Here is a 10,763-nt window from a genome sequence, read left to right on the forward strand (position 1 = left end):
CCCTAGAACATGGAAGACAGTATAGATGCTGGAAACAGAATGGAACTCAGGTCCTGTGGAAGACCAGCCAGAGCTCTTAACCCCTGAGCCATCTCTCCAGTCCCAGGACAAAAACGTAGGTAAAAAAATGTGAGAAGCTCTTGCTGAGGACATGAAGGTGCCCTGAGTATTCAAAGGAAACATCTTTCTTAGAGCAGGAGCCCAAAGAAAAGGCTTCCTTGAAGAGCAGAATGAATTCATTCTCTATGAGAGGCAAACCTTGCTTATAAGTATGGGACTTATATCCGAACTGGCTGGGTATGTAAGGGCAGCCAGGAATATATTCTGTGTGAATAGGGAACTCATGACTTCGGAGCCCCAAAGACCAACTCGATGATTAAATGGGGTTACTTTTAACCCTGTGAGTCTGGAGTTACTTACAGGACTGAAGCGGTATTTGAGGGTTTTTTGGAAAGTTGGTGGATGGTGTTTTGCTGGGGCAAACATGTGAAGGAACGTTTCACTGAAGTGGACACAGGTGTGCAAGGCTAAGGCAGAGTCAAGAAGGAACCTTTTGCTGAAGCGGACGCAGGAGAGAGGATGTTCTGCTAAAGCAATCACACGAAAGGACACATTATAAAGGATTCTTTGCTAACGGCATGCGTGTATTGGTCTGCCTTGCATTTTTCTAGTTGAGCTGCGTTTGTCAGGACTCCATAAAGAGAAACGGCTTCTGGTGCTGTGCTGCAGTTCGTTGCCACATCTAAGGACTCGGGCTGATTGGATGCATGTGTGAAGCAAGAGTTGTGCTGAGGCAAGACACGTGGAGGACACGTGATGTTTGGAGGCTATAAACTGGACTCCACGGAGTGGCAGAGACAGAGCTTGGCTTGCTGGTACATCTAACCGTGCAGCACTTGTGGATTTTGTGTCTTCACTGATCTTTTCTTCCCTGAGAGAGGCCCAACTTAGAACTTTCTGGTGTCCCTCCAGATCCCTCCTGCTGACTCGAGCAGAAGGTGAGGCCTGGCTGTCTTTGCTAGGTCGTGTCACTGCTATTGCTCTCCCAACTCTACCAAACTGGACTGCTGGTGCATCCATGAAGTGTTTGCAAGTGGACCGAGCTGCTGCCGCCTGCTGGCCTGTGAACTGAACTGCTGATTTACAGACAACACAGATGGGAGTTGCTCCAGAGAACCTTTCTAAACAGGTCCACTCCCCCCTCAACCCCCTGCCCATATCTTTCCTTTCCATTACCTCTGGTGGGACTACAAGGGAGGTTAAAACGTTTAAGAACCATCATTAAAAATAGGATTAGAAAAAAATTAAAGTAGCACTGGAGTGTGGGTGATTCATGAGCATCTGTATCACTAAAAACCCATCCCTAGTGTGGCCTGGGAAAGCCAGAACCAGAATAACTCTTCAGTAGCACAATGGCTCAATGGTCCAAGGATCATTGCTGGGAGGCCTGGCTAGTCAGAGACTTATTCTGAGCCCTTATTTATAATGTCTGTGACACTGGGAAGCCTGGGCTGAATCTTCTAAGTTTCAGCTTTCCAAGACAGGTGAAGTTTAGTTACTTCCTGAATCTCGTGAACCATTCTTTTTTTTTCCTTTTAAAGATTTATTTATTTATTTTATGTACAGCATTCTGCCTGCATATGTGACTGCAGGCCAGAAGAGGGCACCAGATCCCATTACAGATGGTTGTGAGCCACCATGTGGTTGCTGGGAATTGAACTCATGACCTCTGGAAGAGCAGTCAGTGCTCTTAACCGCTGAGCCGTCTCTCCAGCCCTCGTGAACCATTCTTTCTTGGAATAATGTTTCAGTTTGAAGGAAATCACTGAGCAACAAAATACAGGAAGGAGGCAGGCCCATTGTAAGAAGGGAAGCCTGTGCCCAGAGTTCAGTGAGAAGTTGCTATGGGGGTCATTCAAAGGCTTACATCAATGGCTGCTTCATGGAAATACTTACGGCTGTGAGACATTGGAAGATGAGAAAATCGAATGGCAGGAGGCGCATACAAGGCATGGCAGCATGGCCCAAGAGACAAGTGGGAAGGAACAAGGCTAGAATGTACGCTGAGTGAATGGGAGAATCATGAAATACAGAAGCGTGGGTGGAGGATCCCAGGCTGAAGATGGAGGGACTGGGAAGGTAGGCAGGCAGTCCCAAAGTCTGCTCACTATTGAGATGTCATAGAAGCTCGCTGCATTCTGCAGAAGAGGTAGAGGAAGTGGAAAGACCTTCAGGCAGCCATACTCTACTCGGAAAGGGAGCTGTTTCTTTCTGCTCCGTTTTATTAAATCGCTTCCCCCTTCTCACATTCTCTTATCTTACTCTCAGATCATGCTTAAAGATTTGCAAAGTCTCTGGCACCTATAAGCACACACAAATGATCTACTTGCGTGCAGGATGAACGGTGTCCCTGGCCGTCCATCTTTACTGGTTTCCTGGCTTGTGTCCGCTTAGGTAAGTGGACAGGCTTCTCTGCCCAGTCGCTTCTCTGGCTAGAGAACAGAGATTATGCAGTAAGTTGACAAGAATGTTCTGGCACAAAACAACCTTATGGAAATGGGGCTTCTTAAAAAGTGTAAAGTATTCGTTCAGTGTGTTTTGTAGGGAAGCATCATCCTATCACCCTGAACAATCATCCAGAAAGTGCTGTGGTATTTGGAGGAGGTGGTTTTGTAACTTGGTGACATCGTCCCTTGAATTATTCTGCGTCTTCTAATGGCTGAGAGACATTTTCCACGGGTGCCCAGCGAAGACCAGTCAGACCTGGGAGAAAGCCTCTGGCGAGAACAAAGCACACACCACGCTTTTCTGCTTCCTTCTGAAACTACCTTTTTTTATTGGATATTTTATGTATTTACATTTCAAATGTTATCCCCTTTCTCCCCTCCCCACCCCCAACACTCTATTTTTAAGACTGCTTTGGAGACCCAACATGAAATCTGGCTTCATTTACCCAACTGCACACAAACGTCATTGCTCTCCCTGCAGGAATCTTCTAGGTTGGAGACAGCCATTGACACTCATGTGGAAGGGTGTGGACTCTTCCTGGAGGCAGGACACAGCATAAGGCCATGATGTGACACCAATCCCCCCAACTCCCCGTGCAGGACAAAGATTGAGTCTTTGAGGGGACAGTTATCAAGTTTCCACCAGTTTCTGCAAAGTTGATTAGGAAGTAAAGGGGAAACACAAATTGATACGGGGTGAAAAGCAGGGGAGAAAAGAAGTCCATAGAAATGATTCCTTAGTCATAGTCTAATGAGTAAGGAGGGATGTAGCTCAGTGGTTGAGCGCTTGAGCAGGATGAGCGGGGTCTTAGGTTTAGTCTCTGCTTGTGGCAAAAAGAAAAGAAAGAAAAAGTAATAATCAAACACAATGATATTAGTAATAGTGTTGTGCATTTTGATGCTAATTCCGCTGCCACAAGGACGGCTGCCTAGTCAGGTACTCAGGACTCTGGTGACTTCACCAGAACCTTCTCCCCATTTAATTTGTAAAATACAGGTGAGGGCTGGTACAGGCCTGTCACTGGACGAGAAGGAAGGATGGGAGGGAGAAAGTTTGAGGGAGGACGGGGAGGGAGGAGAGGAGGGCAGAGTTGCCGAAGGACAACATGGAGGCTGACGTTAAGACTCCACGCTGCACCTTTACAGGTTGTTATGAATGTTCTTAAGGGATGGATGTGTACAGGGCTTTGACTGTTTAGGTGGGCAATTATATCTTATCAATTAGAGCAGAGGTTATTGGGTTATGTGTTCTTTCTTGTAGTGATTTAAGTGTAAGAAAGGGTGCGGTGGCTAGAGACACTGGGCCGCCACAGAATTGGGATGTGTGCTTCTGGCAAGATATCTAGCAGATATCTTGGGGCACTGTGGTGCTGTACCTAGCAGAATAAAAGACAACATCTTATTTTTATAATTTTTCAACAGCAGTGTTGGGTTTAAAACCTTAGAGTAAATGGAGAAGGGGATTCCTGTCTATAATTTACCCAATCTAACATAGATAATGTTTCACAAATAGCCCTAATACTGTTCAAACGTTTTTAAGAGGAACACAGGAGTCCTATCATGTTTTTTTTTTTAATCTGAGCTCTCCCCAGTCCTGACGGGAAGGGACTTCATGTGATCCTCTCCAGAGAGTGAAGGAAGATGATTCATCTGTTCCCTTCATAAGATTAGTATGATCATGAGACAAAGCCTGACAGAGAAAACCAGACACCTCCTTCACTCGTCAACCAAGGTATAATTACTATAAACAAAGCCCCTAGGACACAAACCACAAGTGTGCAATAAAACGCAAGCACACAGCACCCGAGGACCAAGAATGCTAGAGAAAGAAGACATTCGGTTAGTCCAGTGATGAAGGCACCCCTGAGAAATAAACTCAGAAGTTTCATGTCAAAGGTGCCTGGAGCTGGTTTAGGCCTCATTACAAAGGAACGGAAAACACAGACCCCTGCCGAAAACTTCTAGTGGAGCAGTTCCCCAGCCTGGCCCAAACTCTATTATGCTATGCCCGCCCATCCCAACTAGATGTTTACAGCACAAAATTACTCACAACCGAGCTTGCCTACAAGGTCACACCTCTGCTAAGCTTTACAATAAACAGGATGCAACATAGAGAGATGAATGTACCCAGGTTTTTGTTGAGACAAAATACAAGCATAAGACACAGAGGAAAGGCAGGGCAGGAATGAAGCATAAGGCTGTGCCTCCTGTTTAGTCAGTGGGAAGAAAGGGAGGAAGGGCCACACATCTGAGTTTATAAATGGATCTCTACACTCTATCAGCACACCCAATTTGCTGACACCCAATTTTACTAGACTGAGGCTTACAGTTCAAGAACCCTTTAAAAATGATACTTAGAAATACAGGTCGGTAAAATCAATTTTAAGGAAAAAAAAAACTAGAATTATACTGTGTGTTGGTCAGCTTTCCAACGCTGTAACAAAATACCGAAGGAAATCAACTTAAAAGAAAGAAAGTTTTCATTTTCATACCTGGTTGCAGAGGCCTTACTGTCCTTTTCCCTGAGGCAAGGCAGACATAGTCACTATGGGGATGGCATGCTGGAACTGTGCTTCTCATTTCTGGATGGCCAGTAAGGAAAGATTTCTGTCCCAGTCTCACTGCTGTCAGATCCCATCAAAACTAAACACAGCATACTGAGAAACTCAACGTTTGCATTTCCTGTACTGACTAGAGAATTCAGCTGCTGCACACATTCACATATCCTTAATATAAAAACTCTTACAAGCAAGCACCATGACGTGTGTATCAAGTCAGAGCAATACCAGACTAATATATGTGCATACTTAATTATTTATTAATAATCTGTGCTGGCTGGTTTTGTGTGTCAACTTGACACAAGCTGGAGTTATCACAGAGAAAGGAGCCTCTCTTGAGAAAATGCCTCCATGAGACCCAGCTGTAAGGCATTTTCTCAATTAGTGATCAAGGTGGGGAGGACCCAGCCCATTGTGGGTGGTGCCATCCCTGGGCTGGTGGTCCTGGGTTCTACAAGAAAGCAAGCTGAGCAAGCCAGGGGAAGCAAGCCAGTAAGTAACATCCCTCCATGGCCTCTGCATCAGCTCCTGCTTCCTGACCTGCTTGAGTTCCAGTCCTGACTTCCTTTGGTGATGAACAGCAATGTGGAAGTGTAAGCTGAATAAACCCTTTCCTCCCCAGCTTGCTCCTTGGTCGTGATGTTTTGTGCAGGAATAGAACCCCTGACTAAGACATGATCATATATTTTAATAATTATATTGTTTAATTATATGTGCATTTTAAAACATTGAATTATATTTATTTTACATACTAGAAATGTTAGAAACACCCAGACTGTCCATCACCAGATATATTAATCACCTTTCTTGTTGCAATTGCTGTTTTTTATCCTGCTAAATAGAACAACTATCAAAATTAGTTTTAGGACTTCTAGAACCCTTTATATTAAAAGTAGATTTTACAAAACCATCATCAGGAGGGTAATTACCTGGGAAGTGAAGAAAGAAGGCAGGAACTGGGGGCTTGGAAGGAGGCTGGGACTCGGCTGCCTGTGCTTATCATGTGTGCAATTCAGGGGATCTTTACACAATTTCTAATAAGAAGAACGTTGCCAAGGTTCCCAAAGCAAAGATGTTAGTCTCGTTCTTGCCGTGGGTTTAATGCTGTCTCCACACAGTTGATCACCCAGTAGATACGAAGGTGCAGAAAGATGTGAGGAAAATCTTAACAAAGAATAATTAATGATGCCATTGCGGAGAGCAATTAATTTTCTACCGTTTCTCTGTATTCGTCATATATCCATATACACTTTTAATAGCGTAGCTTAATGACACCAGTGATTTACTGCTCGTCTTTCTGTCTCTCTGTGATGGGGCTTTGGGTATAGACTGATTTATTGTCACGGGTGCTGAGGGGATCGGTGAGCATTGAATTTCTCAGAGGCGTATGTTAGAAATCCACTGAGCATCACTAAGGAGCCCATATCATAGCGAATATAGCTTCTGATCCGTGGTTGGTGCATTAATAAACTGTCATAAACATAACAAGGGGAGATGGCATTGTGGGAGTGAAGATGTTTGATGTGTCTACAGTGTATTGGGCTCAAATTAACCCAGCAAAGTTGTGGGTGTTGCCGGCAGTGGTGCCACTGCACTCAGCAGCCTGGCCCATACCAGCCTGGGGCCAGCACTTCCCCAAGGTAGGTAAGAAACTGTAGTTAGTGAGCTCTGCCCTTCCCTGGGCATCTCAAGCTTTGAAACACTGAGAAGAGGAATGTTTTCAAACAAACCAGTGCTAAATCATCTCCTGGAATTTCTTTTTTTTTAATTCACTTGTCTGTGTGCATGATGTGTATGTACGCATGCACGCATGTTCTCATGTGTGGGAGATGCACACTATGTATGAGTATACATGCATCTATGTGTGTTTGTGGAGGCCTGAGGTTGGTATCAAGAGTTGCCTTACTTACCTATTGAGGAATAGACTCCCAGTGAAACCTGGAACTAGCCAGTCTAACTAGCCAGACTAATTAAGCAGCTAGTCTAACTAGCCAGCTCACTCTGGAATTCCTGTCTCCCTCTCCTACACACTGGAATGACATATGGGGCTCACCGCATTCACCCAGGATTTATGTGGATTCTGGGGATCCGAACTCCAGACCTCAATCTTGCAAAGCTGAGTCATCTCCCCTGCTCTGTGCTTGATCTTAGGTGACTCAGCAGCTCAGAGTACTTTCTGCTCTTGTAAGAGGACCTGAGTTTACTTCCAAACACCCATGTTGGGCATCTCACAATCATCTGTAACTCTAGCTCCAGGGGATCTGATAGTGTCATCTTGGCTTCCATGAACACACACAAACACACACACACACATACACACCACACACACACACACATACACACAACACACACACAACACACACACACAACACACACCACACACACACACCACACACACACACACCACACACACATACACACAACACACACATACACACAACACACACACAACACACACACACAACACACACACACAACACACACATACACACAACACACACACAACACACACACAACACACACACACAACACACACACATACACACAACACACACAACACACACACACACATACACACAACACACACACACACACAACTTAAAACAAATGTTTAGAAAAGCAACAACAGTTCCAAACCGCTTGTATCCTAGAGGCACCAAATAGGAAAGAGAAGCCTCTCTTGTGCAGGTTAAAAATAAAGGCAAGGTTAGGACACTATGGTCAAACCGGATGCTATATAACGAGAGTTTATTCTGTAGGAAGGAAAAAGTGTGGTGGTGCAAACGCAGACCCAGAAGGCTGCAGCTGGGGACAGAGGGCAGAGTCTGCCTGCAAACTCTGGAAATATTGTCATAGCTAAGTGGAATTAAACTTTCTGGAGGCCATTACAAAGGTGGAATTCGAATTAGCAGGCGTGCTTAGCATTAGATAGGCAGATGATGAATATCAACATTGAAATTAAATCTTTTCAACTAGTTCCAAAAAGCAATTAGTTTCCCATGAAGCACTGTAATAGAAGATGCCCGATTATCAGAAATGGATGGGAAAACATCCTTTGATTGACAGGGTTTAATGAGATGGCCCCAAGGCCCTGCCAAAGGGACGTTCCCATATCTAAGGCTCTTCTCACAGGCAAATGAGGTAATACGGAAGATAATAATAGATAATAATGCTCTTCGTTTCTGAATGTAGAAAGAAAGTAGACATCCTGAAGGTGATATTTACTAATTGTGTTTCAGTTCTAAATATCTACCTATATGAAAGAGGGAAATAAAAAGACAGAATGGTGGGCTTGTCCTTCAAGTTGACACTGAAGCAAATATGTGTGCATGCATGTATGGATTGTGTAATATATATATACTCACCTGTGCGCAGGCATATGTGAAGGTATACATGCATGTGTGTGTCTATACATGCAGAGGCCAAAGGTCAACACCAGTTGTCTTTATTTCAGTCCACTGTGGTATCATCATCATCATCATCATCATCATCATCATCATCATCATCATCATCATCATTTTGAAACAACATCTTTCACTAACCCTGGTGCTCATGCATAAGGCTAGACTCACTGGCTAGCAGGCCCCAGGGATCCTCCTGTCTCTGCCTCCCCAGTGCACAGATTATAAGTGTGGACCACTGCACTTGGCTTTTTACAAGGACTCTGGAGAGCTGAACTCAGGCCCTCCTGATTGTACTCAAGCCCTTTGCCAACCGAGCCACCCCCCCAGCCCTAAAATGCATGGGTGGGTAGCTGCAGAAGCCAGAAGAGGGTGTGAGATCCCCTGGAGCAGGAGTTACAGGTGCTCCTGATTGGCTGGATGCAGATGCTGCAAGCGGAACTTCAGTCCCTTGCAAGAGCAGCAAGTTCTCATAACCATCGAGCCACCTCTTTAACCCTGAGGTCAAAGTCTGTGATAAAAGTGCCAAACTTTATTTAACACATTGAAAGGATCACCCACCCTGACCACCATGCTGAATCGAGAGAGGGCTTAAACTTCTATCAAGACATGGTGGAATGGAGCTGCACACAAATGATCGAGCCAACGGGGATGCGGGCATTCGATTTCCTCTCTCTCCACTGGGATGTGATGTGACAAGCTGTTCCGAATTTCTGCCTTTGGAGCTGGAGAGATGGCTCAGCGGTTAAGAGCAATGGCTGCTCTTCCAGAGGTCCTGAGTTCAATTACCAGCAACCGCACGGTGGTTCACAACCATCAGTAATGGGATCCGAGTCCCTCTTCTGGTGTGTCTGAAGACAGCTATGGTGTACTCGTATATAAAATAAATAAATAAATCTTTTAAAAAAAGAAAAGAAATTTCTGCCTCGAGTTCCCCGAATTGAATGATGAATTGGAACCTGGAATTGTGAACTGGGACGATCCCTTTTCTGCCCTAAATAGCTTTTTCTAGGGGTCTTTTTTGTCACACCCCCACACACACACACACACACACACATATGTGCTCACGCACAAATACAAAATAAAGCAACTCTCTCTTTCGAGGGAACTTTCACTGGCACAGGCTTCAGGAATTTTTCTGCGGGTTTCCCTTCTTAGAATACTGTTGCTGTCTGTGGTAAAGGGTGACGAAGGCAGCATGGAACAGCCTTCGGACTGCTCTATCTTCTTTATTGTTTTGGAAGAGCTTCGTCAGGGTCGGTTTTAGTTCTTCTTCAGATGTTTCTTAGAAGTCTCTGATAATGGCATCTGCTACTGGGATTTCTCTGGAGGAGAAATGCTTTGAAAAGTGTTCTGACCTCCTCACCTTAGGATGATTGGCAGAATGATGTCAGCTGAGGCTGACACATGCTGAGGTAAGACACGTGGAAGACACACGATGTTTGGAGGGTATAAATAGGGCTCAATGGACAGTGATGGAGGCTGAGCTTGGGTTGCTTACAGAAGTCGCCGTGCAATGCTTATGGGTCTTGTGTCTTTGCTGATCTTAGCTTCCCTGAGAGAGACATACAGGACATAAAATAAAAAGTTGCCTTGGTTTATTTAATACAAAACTCCAATGCTAAATTAGTCACAAACCCATGGTTTTAGTCTCTCTATGAAACTGTGGAGCTAGTGACAGATAACGAACATCTAACCAGATACCTGGTCTTAATGGAAACACACATAAACATCTCTGTTGTAAACTTATTATTCAACTTATGATTTGATTTTATGTTTGAATTTTTGTGAACTTTTGTTTTTAAAGAAAAAGGATGCTTGGGGAAAAAACATGTGATCTATTCACCTAGAAGAAGTACAAAAAGAAAAAACTGGAAAGCTTACACTACAGCAGGAGAGAGCGAGATAAGGAGGAAAGAGGACAACAGAGTAGAACAAGTTAGAAATTAAAAGAGCATATAGTTTAATAGATTCCCCCCCTCTTCTTAACAGCAAGGTAGTCTTTGTCTTACTAAAGAGGACAAAGGTTTTATTTGCTTACGGACTTGGGTTTAATTCATTTAGCATTAAAAGGGTAGCAGCTTTTTCTTTCTTTATGCGGTAAAGATTGAAGTTCATTTTTCATCCAGAATGAGTAAGTTCTTTCTATACCGACACCTGGGCTTTTGTCATCCTATATGCATATGAAAGTATGGATGCCTGTGTAAGTATGTAATTATGAGATAAGTAAGTAGCTGAGCCCTACTAGAAGGTATGAGGTGTATGAGTATGTGTACATAAATGTGTATATGAAATAT

Source organism: Rattus norvegicus, chromosome 17, assembly GCF_021556685.1.
Source record: "Rattus norvegicus strain SHRSP/BbbUtx chromosome 17, alternate assembly SHRSP_T2T, whole genome shotgun sequence".
NCBI lineage: Eukaryota > Metazoa > Chordata > Mammalia > Rodentia > Muridae > Rattus > Rattus norvegicus.